The sequence below is a fragment of the Balaenoptera physalus genome, assembly GCF_965194825.1.
Source record: "Balaenoptera physalus genome assembly, chromosome: 2".
Lineage (NCBI taxonomy): Eukaryota > Metazoa > Chordata > Mammalia > Artiodactyla > Balaenopteridae > Balaenoptera > Balaenoptera physalus.
In genome coordinates, this window is record NC_138883.1 from 37,484,622 (window position 1) to 37,507,664 (window position 23,043).

The window sequence follows — 23,043 nt, forward strand, 5'->3', positions numbered from 1 at the left end:
CAAAGTCATATGTTGAAGCCCTAATGCCCAATGTGACGGGGCCTTTGGAAGGTGATTGGCTTATGAGGGAAGAGCCATCATGAATTGGATCAGTGCCCCTATAAAAGAAACTCCAGCAAGATACCTCATCTCCTTCCACTGTGTAAGGACACAGCTTGAACTTCCTAGTCTCCAGAACTGTGAGAAATAAAATTATGTTGCTCCCCAAAATGTGGTATTTTCTTATAGCAATCCAAGTGAATTAAGAGAATAATATTCCTTTGTTATTTTTTAGATGTGGGCATTTCTGGGCAGCTGACTTCTTCTGTTCCAATTCTGGGATACATGAAATATAAAAGAAAACCCAGGCAACTAACCATGTTGTTCCTCAGGGCCCAAGGTCCCTAGCTGGTCTGTTTTCTTCTCTCCACCTTTCCAAGTCTTCTTATGTTTGTTTTATGTACAATGTCCAGAGTTTTAGTTGTACTTAAGTAGCAGGAAGAATAGGGAAAAATATATCTACCCTATGTTCCCAGAGTGCAAGTCTCCATCTTAAGTTTTTGATATAACTGTGTGGTTTATGTATTGCTAAGGTATTGTGGCCAAATGATTTTTGACAAGATAAAGTGTCACTATTACTATGAAATCATTGTTGTCCATTTGGCAAATCTTAATTACATTCAGTGGCCTGAGGTGCTTGGTGAATATGACTTTTGAACATGTGGAAATGTTTTAAGTATTGACTTAGAGCAGACTATTTCTATAATAGCAAAAGATTTGCCCTAATTTCATTTGTGAGTAGATATTTGTACATAAAAGTTTATTTGACAAATAAAATATGGTCATTTAATTCTTCAAAGGCAGTTTACAGACAGATCTGCTTTTGGATAATTACAGATGTCTTAACCATGTATTTGATTTCACAGACAAATGAATAAGTAGAAGAGAAACACTGCAAGAAATTGAGTGTAAATGTGCATTCAAATAACAACTTTAATAATTAAATTTATGTCTTCAGCCTTTCCTGACAAGAGTGTCATACCTATTTCTCGTAGTTACATTGATTGGTCCAGTAACCTGAAATAAATGGTCTGAGATTGTTAGTTTGTATTTTAAAATCCTTTCAATTTAGTCAGAGGGAGTAACCATATCACACACACACTTCTTCTATGGAATAAATGTGGCTATTCTGCCTATGAAAAAGTCCATGTTCTATTTTTTCCTAATAATTTCCCCCTCTGTGTTCACATAGCTTTTATAGCAGTGTTTTCATAAACAATGCATTGTCATACACCTCGAATTGGTATATATGTTTCACGGCACTGGTGTGAGACCTCTCGAAGCCTCCAACGTTAATCATCACTAATTGTATCATTGTGCCATGGTTAGTAGAGAATATAGAGGCTAGGAAAAAATGTAGGCTTTAAAAACATAAGCAAAAGTGTTCTACTAGTTGGGAATGTCAAGAGGCCCAAATATGAATTTAAGTTAGAGTTTTATGAAATAAGTTCTCCTCTTAATGCCTTTTAATATAATTTTCTTTAGTATCCCTTAACACCCTCTAAGCCAGTAGTGCTCCATAATTATTTTAAAGTCAATGTCCTTTCTCTGTAATTTTAGCAGCCTCCAGTCTCCTAAGCATAGCTGCAAGTTGAAATGATTTTGGAGAACTGTGAGCAAAAATCTAATACCAAAAGAAAAAAAAAAGCTTCATTTTGCAGAGAAGGGTGTACTAGGTAATTGACAGAGAATGACCAGGAACATGGACGTAGGAGTAGGTCAGACAGATTGAATTAAGTATTTTGAATGCACTGTAAATGAGATTTTGAAATCAATATGCCATTTTTGTTGTATCTGATACGGACTTTTAAAGGACAGAGGCAGGATGGAAAGATGTAATACTGCTTTGTTTAGCCCTGCTAACACAAAGGGAAGTGCTGTGTGGAAAAGTTCCCCAGAATCTCTTGAAAAAGGCAAGGTGTACTCATATGAGTTTGCCTTTAGAACCAGGTGTTTATAATTGTATATGAAATAATTATACGTTAAATACTATTGCAATATACATGCTGCTAATTTTCATCTTGTAACATCTTACTGTCTTTTTATTATTATTGTTTTGGGGTTTTCCTTAACAGCTCTTGGCTGGACACAAACTTACTGAGGTTACTCCAACCTTTATTATGCTGCATTCAAATGCAGGGATTCTAAGCAGCCCTGACTAGATCTCAAGGAATTGGTATTCCAAGTGTAGCAGATACTTTTGGTTCCATACCCAATAGCCATTTCCTTTTTGTTTGCTTCTAGAGCCCCATATATGTTAGGGTTCCACCCTTTCTTTGCAGTCCTGTGCTCAGAGAAGAGATGAATCCTAGCAGGTATAAGCTAGTCAAAATGGCCCTTTCCCTTAGCCAGTGATTGGTTTAGAGGTGTGAGTATGAACCAGTTTGGTCAAGGAATCATGAGAAATATGCTAGAGAAACTCAACTTCTCCTTGCTCTCAAAAAAAGACAGAGGGAGGAGATAATCCTTTTTTCTACTGAATGCCATGCCTTAATGTGACCCTTGAGCTGCTGCTGCTGTCTAGAATTGTGGATGGGCTGACCTGAGGACAAAGTGGGGCGCACCAAGGATGGCAGAGCAGATGGAAAGAACAGACCCAATGACGATGTTGAGTTTCTGATTTAGAATGAAAGTTAGAGCTGCCCTACACCTAGGTTTGTTAAGTGATGTTACATGTCCCTCTGTTTACTCATTCAGTCAAGATTCTCTATTACTTGAAACTGAAAAGGTCCTGTGAAGATAATGTTATACCACCCTTGGCTTATGTAACATCTTCCACTTAGAAAACATACTTTTTAAAGCAGTAATGGATATCAGTCATGGGATCTCTCCTTGTGTTCTTTAGGGAGTCTAGGCATGCTAAATAATTCCACTTTTACACCACTGTGGGGAAAGAAAGAACTTGGCAATAATAGTTACTATTTACTGAATCCTGTACATTGAGCACTGTGCCAGATGCTTTAAGTTCTCACAAAATGCTTAGGTATTATTTCCACCATTTCCCCCCCCCCCCCACAAATAAGGAAACTGAAGCTCAGGAAGTTTAAACTACTTGCCCAATGTAAAAAGCTAGTAAGAGGTAGTAAAGAACCGAGCAGAAGTCTCTTTTTAATAAAACTTGTACTCCTAGTTTTGCTGATTCCATTTTATTTAGCATGATATACTGGTTATTAAGGATAAAAAGAGATAAAGTCAAAGTTGTATTATAGCTTTAAAAAAATCCTCAGGACTTTCACCCAAAAGAAAAAAGTTCATGCCAAAGGACTATAGAAAGCAGGCCTTTAAGGATGTGGTTGCAGTTGTTTCCGGATTACACGTGATGGTGCAGAGGAGAGGTAACTGTGATGGGAGAAGTCACACAGGTTGATGGTTAAAGAGCCCAAGCTCTGGGCCAGCCTGCTTGAGTGGGCATCATTAAGCGCTTTTACAGTGTATGCGTGATCAGGTTGGAGAACAAGTATAAATGGCTATTGTAACTAGTGCTGCTAAGAACATTGTGGTGCATGTATCTTTCTGAATTAGAGTTTTCTCCGGATATATGCCCAGGAGTGGGGATGCAGGATCATATGGTAACTCTATTTTTAGCTTTTTAAGGAAATTCCATACTGTTCTCCATAGTGGCTGCACCAATTTACATTCCCATCAACAGTGTAGGAAGGTTCCTTTTTGTCCACACCTTCTCCAGCATTTATTATTTGTAGACTTTTTGATGATGGCCATTCTGACCAGGATGAGGTAATACCTCATTGTAGTTTTGATTTTCATTTCTCTAATAATTAGCGATGTTGAGCATCTTTTTTAAAAAAATAAATTTATTTATTTTGGGCTGTGTTGGGTGTTCATTGCTGCACGTGGGCTGCTTTCTCTAGTTGCAGCGAGCGGGGGCTACTCTTCGTGGTGGTGTGTGGGCTTCTCATTACGGTGGCTTCTCGTTGCAGAGCATGGGCTCTAGGTGCACAGGCTTCAGTAGTTGTGGCATGCGGACTCAGTAGTTGTGGCTCACGGGCTTAGTTGCTCTGTAACATGTGGAATCTTCCTGGACCAGGGCTTGAACCCGTGTCCCCTGCATTGGCAGGCAGATTGTTAACCACTGCACCACCAGGGAAGTCCCTGTTGAGCATCTTTTCATGTGCCTGTTGGCCATCTGTATGTCTATTTGGGAAAAATGTCTATTTAGATCTTCTGCCCATTTTTGATTGGGGTGTTTATTTATTTATTTTGATATTGAGCTGTATGAGCTGTTTGTATATTTTGGAAATTAATGCCTTGTAGGCCACATCATTTGCAAACATTTTCTCCCATTCTGTAGGTCTTTTTGGTTTCCTTTGCTGTGCAGAAGCTTTGAAGTTTAATTAGGTTCCATTTGGGTTTTTTTTTTGCTTTTATTTCCTTTGTTTTAGGAGACAGATCCAAAAAAATATTTCTGCAATTTATGTCAAAGAGTGTTCTGCCTATGCTTTCCTCTAGGGGTTTTACAGTATCCAGTCTTACATTTAGGTCTTTAATCCATTTTGAGTTTATTTTTGTATATGGTGTTAGAGGATGTTCTAATTTCATTCTTTTACATGTAGCTGTCCAGTTTTCCCTGCACTGCTTATTGAAGAGACTGTCTTTTCTCCATTGTATATTCTTGCCTCCTTTGTCTTAGATTAATTGACCATAAGTGTGTGGATTTATTTCTGGGCTTTCTATCCTGTTCCATTGATCTATATGTCTGTTTTTCTGTCAGTGCCATACTGTCTTGATTACTGTAGCCTTGTGGTATAGTCTGAAGTCAGGGAACGTGATACTGTTACCAAGTTCAAGCTCATATGCTCACCACATGACAGGCAAATAAATCAAGAGATGAGTTGTTGGGGCAAGGAATAGCAACTTTATTTGGAAAGCCCGCAAACTGAGAAGATGGTGGACTAGTGTCCCAAAGAACCATCTTTCTTGAGTTAGGATTCAGGCTTCTTTTATACTAAAAGGGGAAGGGGTAAAGTCAAACATTTCCTGGTTCCGGTCAGACTCCAGAGGGGATGTGTTAGTTTCTTCCTTCCTGTAGCCATTCACAGGTGGACCTGGTCAGGATGTTTTCTGTGAGCTAAACAAAGGTATTTTAGCTTAACGCTCACAACATGGGAGTCAGGGTTCCCAGAGATGGACCATTTTGTATAATTTAAGCTTATAGGCAGCATACCTTTAGTGATTAACTTGTAGCAAAAGCAATAGAATACAAATGTTAAAGTAAAAGAAACAGATGCAATATGGAGTCAGATTTGTTCTTCCCTATTACAATACCTCAAGCTTTGTTCTTTTTTCTTAACACATTATTGACCAGAGATGTATTAATACGGCTTTTGTTACCCGAACATTATTGACCGGAGATATTTCAGTATTCATTTACATAACAAATCGCCAGCCACAGGCATTAGTTTCTGCAAAAATCCCCTGGTCAATAATGAGTTAAGGTTACTTTGGCTGTTTGGAGTGTTCTATGGTTCTAAATAGGAATTTTAGGATTATTTGTTTAGTTCTATGAAAAATGACATGGGTATTTTGATAGGGATTACATTAAATCTGTAGATTGCTTTGGGTAGTACAGACATTTTAACAATACTAATTTTTCCAATCCATGAACATGGGGTATCTTTCCATTTCTTTGTATCACCTTCAACTTCCTTCCTCAGTGTTTTATAGTTTTCAGAGTATAGGTCTTTCACCTCCTTGGTTAAGTTTATTTCTAGATATTTTATTTTTTGATGTGATTTTAAATGGGATTGTTTTCTTGCTTTCTCTTTATCTCAGTTCATTATTAGTGTATAGAAAAGCAACAGATTTCTGTATATTAATCTCATACCTGCAACTTTACTGAATTAATTTATCAGTTATAATAGCTTTCTGATAGAAATTTTAGGGTTTTCCATATATAGTATCACATCATCTGCAAATAGTGACAGTTTTACTTCTTTTCTTCAAATTTGGATGCCTTTTATATCTTTTTCTTGTCTGATTGCTGTGGCTAAGACTTCCAATACTATGTTGAATAAAAGTGGTGAAAGTGGGCATCCTTGTCATGTTCCTGATTTTAGAAGAAAAGCGTTCAGCTTTTCATATTTGAGTATGATGTTAGCTGTGGGTTTGTCACCTATGGTCTTTACTATGTTGAGATATGTTCCCTCTATACCAATTTGGGTTTTTTTTTTGCATTTTTAAAAACATCTTTATTGGAGTATAATTGCTTTACAATAGTGTGTTAGTTTCTGCTGTATAACAAAGTGAATCAGCTATACATATACATATATCCCCATATCTCCTCCCTCTTGCATCTCCCGCCCACCCTCCCTATCCCACCCCTCTATGTGGACACAAAGCACCGAGCTGATCTCCCTGTGCTATGTGGCTGCTTCCCACTAGCTCTCTATTTTACATTTGGTAGTGTATATATGTCCATGCCACTCTCTCACTTCATCCCAGCTTACCCTTCCCCCTCCCCGTGTCCTCAAGTCCATTCTCTACGTCTGCGTCTTTATTCCTGTCCTGCCCCTAGGTTCTTCATAACCATTTTTTTTTTTTAGATTCCATATATATGTGTTAGCATACGGTATTTGTTTTTCTCTTTCTGACTTACTTCACTCTGTATGACAGACTCTAGGTCCATCCACCTCACTACAAATAACTCCATTTCGTTTCATTTTATGGCTGAGTAATATTCCATTGTATATATGTGCCACATCTTCTTTATCCATTCGTCTGTCGATGGACACTTAGGTTGCTTCCATGTCTTGGCTATTGTAAATAGTGCTGATGAACATTGTGGTACATGACTCTTTTTGAATTATGGTTTTCTCAGGGTATATGCCCAGTAGTGGGATTGCAGGGTCATATGGTGGTTCTATTTTTAGTTTTTCAAAGAATCTCCATACTGTTCTCCATAGTGGCTGTATCAATTTACATTCCCACCAACAGTGCAAGAGGGTTCCCTTTTCTCCACACCCTCTCCAGCATTTATTGTTTTTAGATTTGTTGATGATGGCCATTCTGACCGTTGTGAGGTGATACCTCATTGTAGTTTGCATTTCTCTAATGATTAGTGATGTTGAGTATTCTTTCATGTGTTTGTTGGCATTCTGTATATCTTCTTTGGAGAGATGTCTATTTAGATCTTCTGTGCATTTTTGGACTGGGCTGTTTGTTTTTTTGATATTGAGCTGCGTGAGCTGCCTGTATATTTTGGAGATTAATCCTTTGTCAATTATCAATTATCAATTAATCCTTTGATAATTGCTTTGTTTGCAAATATTTTCTCCCATTCTAAAGGCTGTCTTTTCGTCTTGTTTATGGTTTCCTTTGCTGTGCAAAAGCTTTTAAGTTTCATTAGGTCCCATTTGTTTAATTTTGTTTTTATTTCCATTTCTCTAGGAGGTGGGTCAAGAAGGATCTTGCTGTGATGTATGTCATAGAGTGTTCTGCCTATGTTTTCCTCTAAGAGTTTTATAGTGTCTGGCCTTACATTTAGCTCTTTAATCCATTTTTGAGTTTACTTTTGTGTATGGTGTTAGGGAGTGTTCTAATTTCATTCTTTTATATGTAGCTGTCCTGTTTTCCCAGCACCACTTATTGAAGAGGCTGTCTTTTTTCCATTGTATATACTTGCCTCCTTTATCAAAACTAAGGTGACCATATGTGTGTGGGTTTATCTCTGGGCTTTCTATCCTGTTCCATTGATCTATATTTCTGTTTTTGTGCCAGTACCATACTGTCTTGATTACTGTAGCTTTGTAGTATAGTCTGAAGTCCGGGAGCCTGATTTCTTCAGCCCCATTTTTCTTTCTCAAGATTGCTTTGGCTATTCGGGGTCTTTTGTGTTTCCATACAAATTAGGCAATTTTTTGTTCTAGTTCTGTGAAAAATGCCATTGGTAGTTTAATAGGGATTGCACTAAATCTGTAGATTGCTTTGGGTAGTACAGTCATTTCACAATGTTGATTCTTCCAATCCGAGAACATGGTATATCTCTCCATCTGTTGGTATCATCTTTAATTTCTTTTATCGGTGTCTTATAGTTTTCTGCATACAGGTTTTTTGTCTCCTTAGGTAGGTTTATTCCTAGGTATGTTATTCTTTTTGTTTCAATGGTAAATGGGAGTGTTTCCTTAATTTCTCTTTCAGATTTTTCATCATTAGTGTATAGGAATGCAAGAGATTTCTGTGCATTAATTTTATATCCTGCTACTTTACCAAATTCATTGATTCACTCTAGTAGTTTTCTGGTAGCATCTTTGGGATTCTCTATTCTCTATACCAGTTTGGATAAGAGTTTTTTTTATCATGAATGGATGTTGAATTTTGTCAAATACTTTTTTGTGTCTATTGAGATGATCATGTGATTTGATAATGTGGTCTATCACATTGATTAATTTGCAGGTATTGAACTATCCTTGCATCCCTGGAATAAATCCCACTTGATCATGGTGTATGATTCTTTCTATATGTTGTTGAATTCAGTTTGCTAATATTTTCTTGAGGATTTTTACATCTATATTCATCAGAGATATTGGGCTGTAATTTTCTTTTTTAGTCATATCTTTGGTTTTGGTATCAGGGTAGTGGTGGCCTCATTGAATGAATTTGAGAGTGCTTCCTTCTCTTCAATTTTTTGGAATAGTTTGAGAAGGATAGGTATTAGCTCTTCTTTATATGTTTGGTAGAATTCCTCTGTGAAGCCATCCAGTCATGAACTTTTGTTTGCTGGCAGTTTTTTTATTACTAATTCATTTTTAAAAAAATTGAATTCTATAACTAATTTAATTCTATTATTAATTGAATTACTAATTCAAGTAATCCCTTGAATTATTGATTGGTCTGTTCAGATTGTCTGTCTCTTTCTGATTCAGTTTGGAAGATTGTATATTTCCTGGAAATTATCCATTTCTTCTAGGTTTTCCAAGTTTTTCATAGTATTCTATTATTTTTTGTATCTCTGTGATATCAGTTATAATTTCTCTTCTTTCATTGCTTATTTTGTTTGAGTTCTCTCTCTTTTTTTCTTAATTAGCCTGGCTAAAGGCTTATCAATTTTGTATATCTTTTCAAAAAACAGCTCTTAATTTCCTTTATCTTTTTTATCATTTTTTAGTCTCTATTTTATCTCCTCTTTGATTTTTATTATTTTCTTCCTTCTGCTGACTTTGGACCTTGTTTGTTCTCCTTCTTCTCATTCCTTTAGATGATAGGTTAGGTTATTTATTTGAGATTTTTCTTGTTTCTCGAGGTAGGCCTGTATCGCTGTGAACTTTTCTCTTAAAACTGTTTTTATTGCATCCCGTAGATTTTGGAAAGCTGCGTTTTTATTTTCATTTGTCTTGAGGTGTTTTCTGATTTCCTCTTTGATTTCTCTGGACAGTTCCCAATCCACTGCCTCTGTGAGTGCCAGTAATGGCCACCCTCACCCCCTTCACATGCAGTACCAGGTCCAAGCCTGCTCTGGCTGCCACAAATGAGCACTCTCCTTGGCACTGGCAGCCTTCAGCCTTCACACTAATGGGGAGCTGCACTGGAACAAGAGGTGTCAGGGTGGGTGCTCAACATGGGCTGGGACATGCACTGGGGTGGTCATGGGAAACTGGCCAAAGCCCTGGGCAGTTTCAACCTGCTTCCTCCGCCTTGTTACTGGGAGTAAGCAGGCATATGTCCATTCCTCACGAGCTGAATCTAGGTTTCTTTCAGCCCTCCTGTTAGTCCCACTGTTTTTCAAACCAGCTAAGGGGACTCCTCTTCCTGGTGCCTGATCCCAGGGCTACAGTGCCCAATATGTGGTCAAATTGCTCATGCCCCAGGGAGAATCTTGAAGCCCATCTAATCCGCCTCCTCTTCTGTGTCCCCTCCTAGGGGCACAGATCTCTCCCCGATCTCTTCTCTTCCCTTCCTACCCGACTCTGTGTGGATGTTTCTATACAGCCTTGGTTGCATAATAGTCTTTCTGCCAGTCTCCAGTTTGTTTTCAGTGAGGATTGCTCCACATGTAGATGTACTCTTGATGTGTTTGTGGGGGGAGGTGAGCTCAGCATCCTCCTGCTCTGCCATCCTGAGCTTCTCCCCAAATTAACTTTTATATTTGTATATAGGTAGGTCTAGACATAACATGCATTCTTCTTTACTGCATCAGCCAGATAGACATTGAGTTATGATGTTTTATTTTTATAAAATATTTCATATGATGTAATTAATTTTAAATTAAGTTTAAATAATTTTAATTTAAAATCTTGATATTTTTAAATTGCCTTGTATTTTGCCTGTTAATTTTCGTAAGTAGTTTTTAAAAGTAATTTAGAAGAAAATAGCTCTTTTGAAAGCATTTAAAAACAATTTTAACTTTTCTATTTTAATATTTTAATTTACTTTTTTGGGTACATATATATCCATATTTTGTTCCATTTGAAGTTACAATTTAAAAAATAATTATACTATATTTTTTATTTTTTAGATAATAAAACACAAATTATATAAAAATTCAATTATAGCAAAATAATTGGTGGATTTCTGAAACAAAGGCAAGAAATATAACTGCTGTGGTCTCAATGTTTGTGTCCCCCCCCCCCAAATTCATGTTGAAACCTAATGCCCAAGGTGATGGTATTAGGAAGTGGGGCCCTTGGGAGGCGATTTATCTTGAGGGTAGAGCTCTCATGAGTGTGATTAGCACCCTTATAAAAAAAGACCCCAGAGAGCTCTCTCCCCTCTTCCACCTTGTGAGGACACAGTGAGAAGTCAGCAGTCTGCAGGCCAGAAGAGGGCTGTCACCAAAACCTGACCACGCTGCACCGTGATCTTGGATTTCCAGCCTCCAGGATGTGAGAATAAATTTCTGTTGTTTATAAGCTACCCAGTCTGTGGTATTTTGTTATAGTAGCCCAAAAGGACTAAAATCACAACTTTTAGGAAGTAATTGTGAATTATGTATGTTTTCACGTTATTACTAATTCAAGTGTTTTTATTCATCCAATCATTGTTGCCCTGTCAACAGAACCTAAATATGCACGATAATAATTAAATTTAGTCATGTTTGATATTTTGCCAACCTTCAGTCCTAGCAAACCTTACGTTTACACATAATTTTCAGTTTTGTTATTTCAAAGGTATATTTGCAAAATATATTTATTCAATAAAATACATTTTATTTAACAATTTATTAGCTTATTTATGTTTAAAAATTTAAACTGTGGCATGTGAGCTTTCATTTGTATGCTTGTCTGAAGTCCTGAAGATGTTAGGGACAGCCTGAAGGAGGGACTTTTTCAGGTCTTGAAGCTGTTTCTGTGGTCGCTGTGGAAACACCTGATCTGAGCCAACCTTGGCTAGTCTCCTTCCTTTTCTCCCTCTTGTTTTTGTTGTTGAAAACTGGGCAAGGAGGAGAAAGAATCTCCTGGAGATCAGTCTGTATGCTTTCTCTTTCCAAGAAAGACTCACAGGGGGTGAGGAGCCTCTGGAGTGGCAAAAGAGGCACTTGGGAAGACCTTCCTGTATGCATCGAACTGCAAGGGAACTGACTGACTTCCTAGTCCCCATCCAGTTCTCCTCAGTGCTGGAGGATGCATAAAATTCCACTCCTAGAACTTTATCTTCAATTTCAATTATTCTCTATCTGTTAGCATTTTCGTTCTTCCTGCGAACAAGTTTGATTTTGGAAAAGAAGCAGAGAGGACCTGTGTTTCCAGGGCAACAGGGAAGAAGAACCACAGAGTATAGTGGAGCTGAGATAGAGAATGAGGGGAGATATGATGGAGACAGTGGAATTGGAAGGAGGTGAGAGGAGGTGGATGGAGATGAGGGGAGCGGGGGTAGAGTTGGGAAAGGAGATGAGAAGGAGAAAGGCCAACTGCCCTTTCAGCTATTTCGCCTAGGACTGAAAGGAAGGGGAGTATTTTGGAAGTCAGGTTTTGGCAGTGAGAGGGAGCTAGGCATTCTGTTGAACAGCTAAGAGGGGACCTTGTGTATGCTGATACTTGAAAACATGGACTTCTGAATCAGACAGATGGGCTCAAATCCAACTGACAGTTTTTAGCTATCTGACCTTGGGCAAGTTGATTAACCTACTTGGGTCTCAGTCTTCTCATCTGTAAAATTTAGCAGAATAATTAGGACCTATTTCATAGGATTATTGTGAGGACTAATGAGGTGTCATTTGAGAAGTATTTGCTAATGTGCCTAGCACACTCTAAGTAAATTACAGTTATTGGATAATTTACTCTCCTCTCCAGACCAAGTCATCTGACTAAAGACTCCACAAATCATCTTTAACCTGGGCTCAACCAAGCCTATTTCTGTTGTTACCCCGAGGCATTCTGACCCTAGATAACAGGTCTTTGAAGCAGGAAAATTACCAAAAGGGGTCTGACTCTACCTTGCTCTAGTATAGACTTCCTTGAATCTTCCCCTCAACATTGCCACTAGAATGAAATGTGAATCTACTTGTTACTTTCCTGCTAAAGTCTTTGAATGGCTCGTTGCCTCCAGAACAGAGTGAAAACTCTTTAGCTTGGCATAGAAGATCCTCCTTGACCTGGCCTCTGATGACCTTTCCTCTGTTGTATGTGTATGTGAATTTCCTCCCAAGTAACTGAACACAGGGCTTGCCTCATTCATTTCTGTCTTACTAATTTTCAATGTTTGTTTGGTTTTGATTAGGACATATCTTTACATGGTTCACAATTTTAAATATATGAAAGGAATACAGTGAAAACTTTTTCTTGTCTTTATTTTCTAGATACAGTGTTACCCTTCTAGGAGGGAACCAAGTAATGTTAATAGTTTTAAAAATATATTTTGGGACATATTTCACGTGAGAGAGAGAATGTGTGTGTGCGTGTATTCTTTCTTCTCCCTTTATAAACAAATGGTAGCATATTATTCGTACCATCCTGTACTCTGAATTTTTCCCCTTAATATATCTTGGCAATCTTTCTATCTCAGTATATAGTGAGTTATCTCAATCTTTTTGGCCACTGCATGGTGTTATTCATATCTTTATACCTTAACATCTGGCACATAGTTAAATAAATAAGTATTGAGTGAATGAAAACAAAAGGACACTTTTGTGCTGCTTTTAGACATTAGCTGAATAAGCTACTATATGTTGTTCCAACACATGTTACACATATCACACATGACATAGACAAATCATACAAAGTCTGATCTAACAACAAATAGAAATCTGACTTGTCTTATTCTTTCCTATCCATTAGAGGGAGACATGAACCTGTTGTGTAAAGCCAACAATTAGATTCTCTAACTAGAAAATCTGAACCAACTCTACAGCACGTGGTCCTTTGTAGACTTTGAGCCCTTAATAAAGCTATCCAGGACCGCAGGATCTGGGATGATAAAGGAAATTAATTGCAGGAGGAGAAAGTGGAAGACTAGGAGTGAGGACACAGCTGAACTCTGCTCAGTTACTAATAGCAAGACAAATTCATCACCTTTGCTTGGTGCTGTGCTAGTAAACCAGCTCTCAAAAAAAAAAATCCTGCTTGCTTGTCACTGTGCTGCAAATCTTTATAGCCTTTACAATACGGACTTCTGGGTATATGTTATACTGATTCTACTCTCTGCTTTTATCTTTTGGAGACTGGGAGACTCCCCAAAAAGGTAAATGCTATCAAGAGTAGAACTTTGTAGCTGTAGATTAGTTATGTTTAAAACGCCTACTTACAAGTCTTGCTTCTTTGGGATATCAAAATGTATTTTGTGATGTACTAAGGATACTGGTCCTGAAGTCTACCAAATATTATAGTGCATTTTAGCCTAATTCATTATCTGTATGAAGTTATAATAGTAGCTGTAGATGACTAGGAATTATGTCATTTGTATTAAACCCAGATCTATTTCTGAGTATGTGGTTCATGCTGTTGTGAAAAATGTTTTACCTTTTACCTTTGTCAGTTTGTAACGAGAGGATTTCCTTTTACCCTTTGTAGCTCAGAGAGCACCTGATGTATCATCTCAAACACAATAAACATGCTCCTGAAAAAAACAAAAAAATCCTGCTTGTTTGTGTTTACAGATTCCCTAAAGAAAAAGATAATACTCAAAGTGAGCCATGAGCCAAAAACCAGAGAACAGTCAAGAAGTGTTCATCAGTCAAGTACTGTGTTGTTCTGAAGGAAACAGACCTGAGCACACCTAAGCTCCTCTCTGACCAAGGGACATAGTGTAACTACTCACCGGGCTGATTTCAAGCTGTGTTTGGCTTAACAACTGAATTGCAAATTCCTTGGATAATTAACAATCAGCTCTCCTGAGTGTGACCAGGCTGCAGCATAGTGCTGTGCCTTCTTGGGCTGTAGTTACCTTACCTGTAAAATAGGGACAATAAATAACCCATTATGCAGATTCCATTATACAGTGGACACTTTAGCACTTTGAACACTTTAAAGCAATATTCCCCAAACATCCGAATTATAAAATCACCCAGTGGCTCGTGGAAAATGCGCATTTCCAGGATCTGTCCCAGAGCTCCTGGTTCAGAGCCTGCTGGGGAGGAGGGACCTGTGAATCTATTTTATTTTTAATTTATTTTAATTTTTAATTGAGTTATAATTAACAAACAATATTGTATTAGTTTCAGGAATATAACATAGTGATTCGATATTTATATACATTATGAAATGGTCACCACAATAAGTCTAGTTACCATTTGTCACCATACAGAGTTGCCACAATGTTATTGACTAAATATTCACTATGTGTACATTACATCTGCATGACATTTATTTTATAGTGGGAACTTTGGACCTTTTAATCCCCTTCACCAATTTCATCTGTCCCCCAAAACCCCATCCCTATGGCAACCACCAGTTTGTTCTCTGTATCTATGAGTCTATTTCTGTTTTTTTTTTTCATTTATTTTATTTTTTAGATTCCACATGTAAGTGAGGTCATACAGTATTTGTTTTTCTCTAACTTACTTCACTTAGTATGATATCCTCCAGGACAATCCATGTTGCTGTACATGGCAAGATTTTATTCTTTTTTATGGCTAATATTCTATTATTTATCCACATCTTCTTTATCCACTCATCTATCAATGGACATTTCAGTTGCTTCCATATCTTGGCTATTGTAAATAGTGCTGCAATGAACATAGGGGTACCTGTAACTTTTTGAATCAGTGTTTTCATTTTCTTTGGATAAATACTCAAAAGTGGAATTGCTGAATCATTTGGTACCTAGTTTTTTGAGGAACCTCTATACTGTTTTTCGTAGTGGCTACACCAGTTTGCCTTCCCACCAGCAGTACATGAGGGTTTCCGTTTCTCTACATCCTTGTCAACACTTGTTGCTTTTTGTCTTATTGATAATAGTCATTTTGACAGGTGTGAGGTGGTTTTTCATTGTGTTTTTTTTTTCTTAGGCTGTGCCCCATGGCCTGCGGGATCTTAGTTCCCTGACCAGGGATTGAACCCATGCCCCCTGAGGTGGAAGTGCAGAGTCTTAACCACTGGACTACCAGGGAAGTCCCTCTTATTGTGGTTTTAATTTGCATTTCCCTGATGATTAGTGATGTTGAGCACCTTTTCATGTGGCTGTTGGCCATCTGTATGTCTTCTTTGGAAAAAATGTCTATTCAGGTGCTCTGCCCATTTTTTAAATGAGTTGTTTGTTTTTTTGATATTGAGTTGTATGAGATCTTTATATATTTTGGATATTGACCCCTTATTGGATATATCATTTGCAAATATCTTCTCCCATTCAGTAGGCTGCCTTGTTGTTTTGTTGGAAGTTTCCTTCACTGTGCAAAATCTTTTTAGTTTGATGCAGTCCCATATTTTTACTTTTGTTGCCCTTGCCTGAGAAGACATATCCAAAAAAATATTGCTAAGATGGATGTCAAAGAGGTTACTGCCTACTTTTTCTTCTAGGAGTTTTATAGTTTCAGGTCTTCAATCCATTTTTAGTTTATTTTTGTATTTTGGTATAAGAAAGTTGTCCAGTTTCATTCTTTTGCATGTAGCTGTCTAGTTTTCCTGACACCATTTATTGAAGAGATTGTCTTTTCCCCATTGTATTTTCTTGCCTTTTTTGTCATGGATTAATTGACCATATGAGTATTGGTTTATTTCTGGGCTGTCAATTCTGTTCCAGTACCATACAGTCTTGATTACTATAGCTTTGTAGTATAGTGTCAAGCCTGGGAGGGTGATATATCCACTTTATTCTTCTTTCTCAATATTGCTTTGGCAATCAGGGTCTTCTGTGGTTCCATACAAATTTTAGGATTATTTGTTCTAGTTTTGTGAAAAATGCCATGGATATTTTGATAGGGGTTGCATTGAATCAATAGATTGCTTTGGGTAGTATGGACATTTAATGGTATTCATTCTTCTGATCCATGAGCACAGTATATCTTTCCAATTATTTGTGTTGTCTTCAATTTCTTTCCTCAGTATCTTATAGTTTTCAGAGTACAGGGCTTTCACCTTCTTGGTTAAATTTATTCTTAGGTATTTTATTATTTTTGATGCAGTTGTAAATGGGATTGTTTTCTTTACTTCTCTTTCTGATAGTTTGTTATTAGTGTATAGAAATGCAAGAGATTCCTGTGTATTAATTTTGTATCCTGCAATTTTACTGAATTCATTTATTAGTTTGAATTGTTTTTTTTTTGGTGGGATCTTTGGGGTTTTCTCTATATATTACAGTATCATATCATCTACAAATATAAATAGTAACAATTTTACTTCTTCTTTTCCAATTTGGATAAATTTTATTTGCTTTTCTTGCCTAAGTGCTGTGGCTAGGACTTCCAATACTATGTTGAATAAAAGTGGTGAGAATAGGCATCCTTGTCTTGTTCCTGATTTTAGAGGAAATGATTTCAATTTTTCACCATTGAGCATAATGTTAGCTGTGGATTTGTCATACATGGCCTTTATTATGTTGAGGTATGTTCCCTCTATACCCACTTTGTTGAGAGTTTTTATCATAAGTGGATGTTGAATTTTGTCAAGTGCTTTTTCTACATCTATTGAGGCAATCATAAGATTTTTACCCTTCATTTTGTTAATGTGATGTATCATGTTGATTGATTATGGATTTTAAAACATCCTTACATCCCTGGAATGAATTGATCATGTGTATGATTGATCATGTGTATGATTCTTTTAATGTATTATTGAATTCAGTTTGCTAATCTTTTGTTGATTATTTTTTCATTTATGTTCATCAGTGATATTGGCCTGTAATTTTCATTTTTGTGTATGGTGTCTTTGTCTGGTTTTGGTATCAGGGTAATGTCAGCCTTGTAAAGTGTGTTTGGAAGTGTTCCTTCTTCTTCAATTTTTTGGACTAATTTGAGAAAAATAGATATTAACTCTTCTTTAAATGTTTGGTAGAATTCACATGTGAAGCCATCTGGACCCAGACATTTGTTTTGGGAGAATTTTTTAAATTACTGACTCCATTTCATTACTAGTAATTGGTCTATTCAGATTTTCTATTTCTTCATCATTCAGTCTTGGAAGATTATATGTTCTGATGCATTTAGCCATTTCTTATAGGTTTTCTAATTTGTTGGCATATAATTGTTCATAATATTTGCTTATGATCTTTTGTATTTCTGTGGTATTGGTTGTAATTTTTCCTCTTTCATTTCCAGTTTTATTTATTTGGGCCCTCTCTTTTTCTTGATGAGTCTGGCTAAAGGTTTGTCAATTTTGTGTATTTTTCAATTTTCAAAGAACCAACTCTTAGTTTCACTGATCTTCTATTGTTTTATTTTAGTCTCTATTTCATTTATTCCTACCCTGTTCTTTATGATTTCCTTCCTTCTACCAACTTTGGGCTTTGCTTGTTCTTTTTCTAGTTTCTTTAAATGTGAATTTAGATTGTTTATTTGAGATTTTTCCTGTTTATTGAGGTAGGCCCTATCACTGTGAACTTCCTTCTTAGAACTGGTTTTTTTGCTGTGTCCCATAGATTTTGGAAAGTTGTGTTTCCACTTTCATTTGTCTCCAGGTATTTTTTCATTTCCTCTTTGATTTCTTCAGTGGCCCACTGTTTGTTTAATAGCATGTTGTTTAGTCTCCACATGTTTGTGTTTTTTCCAGTTTTCTTCTTATAATTGATTTATAATTTCATACTGTTATGGTCATAAAAGATGCTGGATATGATTTCAATCTTCTTAAAATTATTGAGATTTGTTTTGTGACCTAATATGTCATCTATCCATGCGCATTTAAAAAGATTGTGTATTCTGCTGCTTTTGGGTGGAATGTTCTATGTATATCTATTAAGTTCATCTGGTTTAATGTGTCATTTAAGGCCAGTGTTTTCTTTCCTTAACCATTTTTAAGAATTGAAGTCTAATTAATTTACAATGTTAGATTAGTTTTAGGTGTACAGCAGATTCAGTTATACATATACATATATATTCTTTTTCAGATTCTTTTCCATTATAGGTTATTATAAGGTATTGAATATAGTTCCCTATGCTATATAGTAGGACCTTGTTGTTTATCTATTTTATATATAGTGTGTATATGTTAATCCCAAACTCCTAACTTATCTCCCCCCCCCGCCCCACTATCACCTTTGGTAACCATAAGTTTGTTTTGGAATCCTGTGAGTCTATTTCTGTTTTGTAAATAAGTTCATTTGTATCATTTTTTTAGATTCCACATATAACTGATATCATATGATATTTGTCTTTTTCTGACTTACTTCACTTAGTATGGTAATCTCTAGGTCCAACCATGTTGCTGCAAATGGCATTATTTCATTCTTTTTATGGCTGAGTAATATTCCATTGTATATATGTACCACATCTTCGTTATCCATTCCTCTGTCAATGGATATTTAGGTTGCTTCCAGTCTTAGCTATTATAAACAGTGCTGCAATAAACATTAGGGTGCATGTATCTTTTCAAATTAGAGTTTTCTCCAGATACATGCCTACAAATGGGGTTTCAGGATCATATGATAACTCTACTTTTAGTTTTTTAAAGAAGCTCTATACTGTTTTCCACAGTGGCTGTACCAGCTTACATTCCCACCAACAGTGGAAGAGGGTTCCTTTTTCTCCACACCCTCTCCAGCATTTATTATTTTTCATCTTTTTAATGATGGCCATTCTGACTGATGTGAGGTGATACCTCATTGCAGTTTTGATTTGCATTTCTCTAATAATTAGCAATGATGAGCATCTTTACATGTGCCTATTGCCATCTGTATTTCTTCTTTGGAGAAATGTCTATTTAGGTATTCTGCCCATTTTTTGTTTGGAGTGTTTGTTTGTTTGTTTGATATTAAGCTGTATGAGCTGTTTGTATATTTTGGAAATTAATTCCTTGTCGGTAGCATTGTTTGCAAATACTTTCTCCCAGTTTGTAGATTGTCTTTTCATTTTGTTTATGGTTTCCTTTGCTATACAAAAGTTTTAAAGTTTAATTAGGTCCCATTTGTTTATTTTTGTTTTTATTTCCATTCCTCTAGGAGACAGATCCAAAAAAAGATTGCTGTGATTTATGCCAAAGAGTGTTCTGCCTATGTTTTCCTCTAGGAGTTTTATGGTTTCCAGTCTTATATTTAGGTCTTTAATCCACTTTGAGTTTATTTTTGTATATGGTGTTAGAGAATGTTCTAATTTCATTCTTTTACATGTAGCTGTCCAGTTTTCCCAGCACCACTTATTGAGGAGACTGTCTTTCCTCCATTGTATATTCTTAAGGCCAGTGTTTTCCTATTGATTTTCTGTCTGAATGATCTATCCATTGATAAATGGGGTATTAAAAGTTCCCTACTGTTATTGTATTGCTGTCTATTTCTTCATTTATTTCTGTTAATATTTGCTTTATATATTGAGGTGCTTCTATGTTGGGTGCATAAATGTTTACAAATGTTATATTCTCTTGTTGGATTGATCTCTTTACCATTATGTAATGCCCTTCTTTGTCTCTTTTTACAATCTTTGTTTTAAAGTCCATTTTGTCTGATATGAGTATTACTACCCACTCCCCATCTTTCTTTTTAATTCCATTTGCATGGAATATATTTTTCTATCCCTTCACTTTTGGTTTATGTGTGTCTTGAGCTCTCAGGTGAGTCTCTTGTCGGCAGCATATACATAGGTCTTTAAAAAAAATCTATTCAGCTACCCTATGTCTTTTGATTGGAACATTTAGTCTGTTTACATTTAAAGTAATTATTGATAGGTTTATCCTTATTGCCCTTTTGTTAATTGTTTTCTAGTTGTTTTGTAGTTCTTCTGTGTTCCTGTCTTCTATTGGTTTCTTCTTTTGATGAATTCCTTTAGTGTTACGTTGGATTCCTTACTCTTTATTTTTTGTGTATTCATTGTAGGTTTTTGTTTTGTGGTTACCATGAGGTTCATATATATTGACCAGTATGTATAGCTGTCTATTTTAGGCTGATAGTAGCTTAAGTTTGAAGGCATTCTAAAAGCACTACATTTTTAATGCCCCTCATCACGTTTTATGTTTTTGATGCCATATTTTACATCTTTTCATCTTGTGTATCACTTATTGTAGTTATAGTTGATTGTACTACTTTTGTCTTTTAACCTTCAAACTAGCTTTTAACTGGCTGATCCACTCCCTTTACTATATGTTTGCCTTTACCAGTGAGATTTTTTTCTTTCATTTATTTTCTTATTTCTAGTTGTGACCTTTTCTTTTACATTTAAAGTAGACCCTTTATCCTTTCTCATAAGGCCAGTTTAGTGGTGATGAACTCCTTTAGTTTTTGCTTGTCAAGGAAATTCTTTTTCTCTCCTTTATTTATGAATGATAACCTTGCCAGATAGAGTATTCTATGTTGTAAGTTTTTTCCCTTTCAGCACTTTAAATATATCCTGCCACTCCTTTCTGGACTGTAAAGTTTATGTTGAAAAGGCAGCTAATAGTTTTATGGGTTGAGACTTGTATGTGATTGGTTGTTTTTCTCTTGCTTCCTTTAAGATTATCTCTTTATCTTTAACTTTTGCCATTTTAATTATAATATGTCTTGGTGTGGATCTCTTTGGGAGATCCACACCATTTTGTTTGGGACTCCTGCTTGGGACTCTCTGTGCTTCCTAGACCTGAATATCTGTTTCCTTCCCCAGGTTAAGGGAGTTTTCAGGCATTATTTCTTCAAATAAAATTTCTGTCCCTTTCTCTTTCTCTTCTTCTGGGACCCCTAGAATGTGAATTTAGTATGCTTGATGTTGTTACAGAGGTCCTTTAAATTCTCATCATTTAATTTTTTTTTCTTTTTGCTGTTCTGATTGAGTAATTTCTACTACTCTATCTTCCATTTTGCCTATCTGTTCTTCTGAATCATCTAATCTGCTGTTGATTCCCTCCAGTGTATTTTTAATTTCGGTTATAGTATTCTTCAGCTCTGATTGGTTCTTTCCTAGATATTTTCTATGTCTTTGTCGAAGTTTTTACTGGGTTTCTCCATTCTTCTCCCAAGTTTGGTGAGCATCTTTATGACTATTTCTTCTAACTCTTAACAGGTAAGCTACTTACCTCCATTTCATTAGGGCTTCCTGTCCACCCCCCACCCTGGCTGGGGTTTTATTTTGTACTTCCATTTGGAACATATTCCTCTATCTCTTCCTTTTGTTTGACTTTTTTGATTCTATGAGTTAAGTGAAACAGCTACCTCTCCCGATCTTGAAGGAGTGGCCTTGTGTAGGAGTGTCCCCTGTATAGACTGCTTGTGTCTGGTGGCTTTAGCAGACCAGCTGGAGCTAGAGTGGATGCAGCCCAGGGAATTCCCTGGGGAGCACTGCAGTGAGGCCAGCTTAGGGAGACATCTGGAGCTGGAGTGAGTGCAGACTTGGGGCTGTCCTGGGGTGCACTGCACCCAAGGCTGCCTTAGTAGGACATCTGGAGCTGGAACAGCCATGAGGGGGTCCTGGGGGAATTTAAATAATGACATTTGCCAGCGCCTCTGACCCCAGAGAGGGCTCCAGCAGTTCCCTGCCTGTTTAGCAGAAGCTCTAGGGTTAGTAAATGAATTTCCTTCCAGTATCATCTAGGTACCCTTTAAAGTGCTGTTATTTTTGCTCTGTCACAGGGTTGGCAAGCTTGCACTTGCACCCCTCAGCAATATCCCTCCTTATTGCAGGTTTCCATGTGAGGGGGGTGTTCCCATGGAGAAGGTGCCTCCATCTTTTCTACAGGTTACTGTGAGGTTCTATGTGCAATAGATGTTCAACCAGCCCTCAGGTCGTCTTCAGGAGGAATTACTCTATATGTAGGTGCAGATTTTGCATGTCCCTGGGAGGAGATGAGCTCAGGGTCTTCCTAGCTGATATCTCAGACCTCTGCTGGGGATCTGTATTTTAAACAAGTGATCCAGGTAACTCTTATGATCCAGGAATGTGGGGAAACACTGCTCTAAATTAGTCTTACAATTTGGTCGTCTGTCAGTAGGTCTTTCTCTGACTTACTTCACAACTGGGTTTGCCTGAAGAGATGTATTCAGAGTTCTAGGACTAATTCCAGGCAGGGCATATAATTTCTCTACTACCCCTCCACCCTCCGATCCCAAACATCTCATATCAGAAAACTGGCTCCTTGCCCTTTCCTAGGCCCAGTCTTCCTTATATCTGTGAAGCCCTTTGTTCCAAGGACTGCTGTGTTGTTTTATTTTTCTTTCTTAAATTAAAAAAATTATTTATTTATTTATTTAGGCTGCGCTGGGTCTTAGTTGTGGCACGCGGGATCTTTGTTGTGGCATGCGGGATCTTTTAGTTGTGGCACATGGGCTTCTTAGTTGTGGCATGCGAACTCTTAGTTGCTGCATGCATGTGGGATCTAGTTCCTGACCAGGGATCAAACCTGGGCCCTCTGCATTGGGAGCTCGGAGTCTTACCCACTGGACCACCAGGGAAGTCCCTGTGTAAACTTATCATTTATTGAGAATTCACCAGGTGTCAGGCTGTTACAATTCATCCTTTCTCTTCATCCTTACAACAAACCTCTGAAGTAGATTCTTATATTCTTCCCATTT

The 23,043-nt window shown here is 36.9% G+C and overlaps 1 protein-coding gene and 1 long non-coding RNA gene across 2 annotated transcripts in view; one reads left to right on the forward strand and one right to left on the reverse strand.

Moving 5' to 3' along the window:
• Positions 1-3,046: 3,046 nt before the first annotated feature.
• LOC309650907 lies at positions 3,047-23,042 on the reverse strand. The gene is made up of 2 exons (XR_014257813.1): positions 14,245-23,042; positions 3,047-11,421 (listed from the first exon to the last, which is right to left on the reverse strand). It is a non-coding gene; the product is annotated as an uncharacterized lncRNA (long non-coding RNA).
• The window catches only part of ESR2 (estrogen receptor 2), an 83,949-nt gene continuing 72,321 nt past the window's right edge, over positions 11,416-23,043 (forward strand). The window contains exon 1 of the mRNA XM_082442703.1: positions 11,416-14,073. The gene's annotated coding sequence lies outside the window, so the exon portion shown is untranslated. The remainder of the gene's footprint in view (positions 14,074-23,043) is intronic.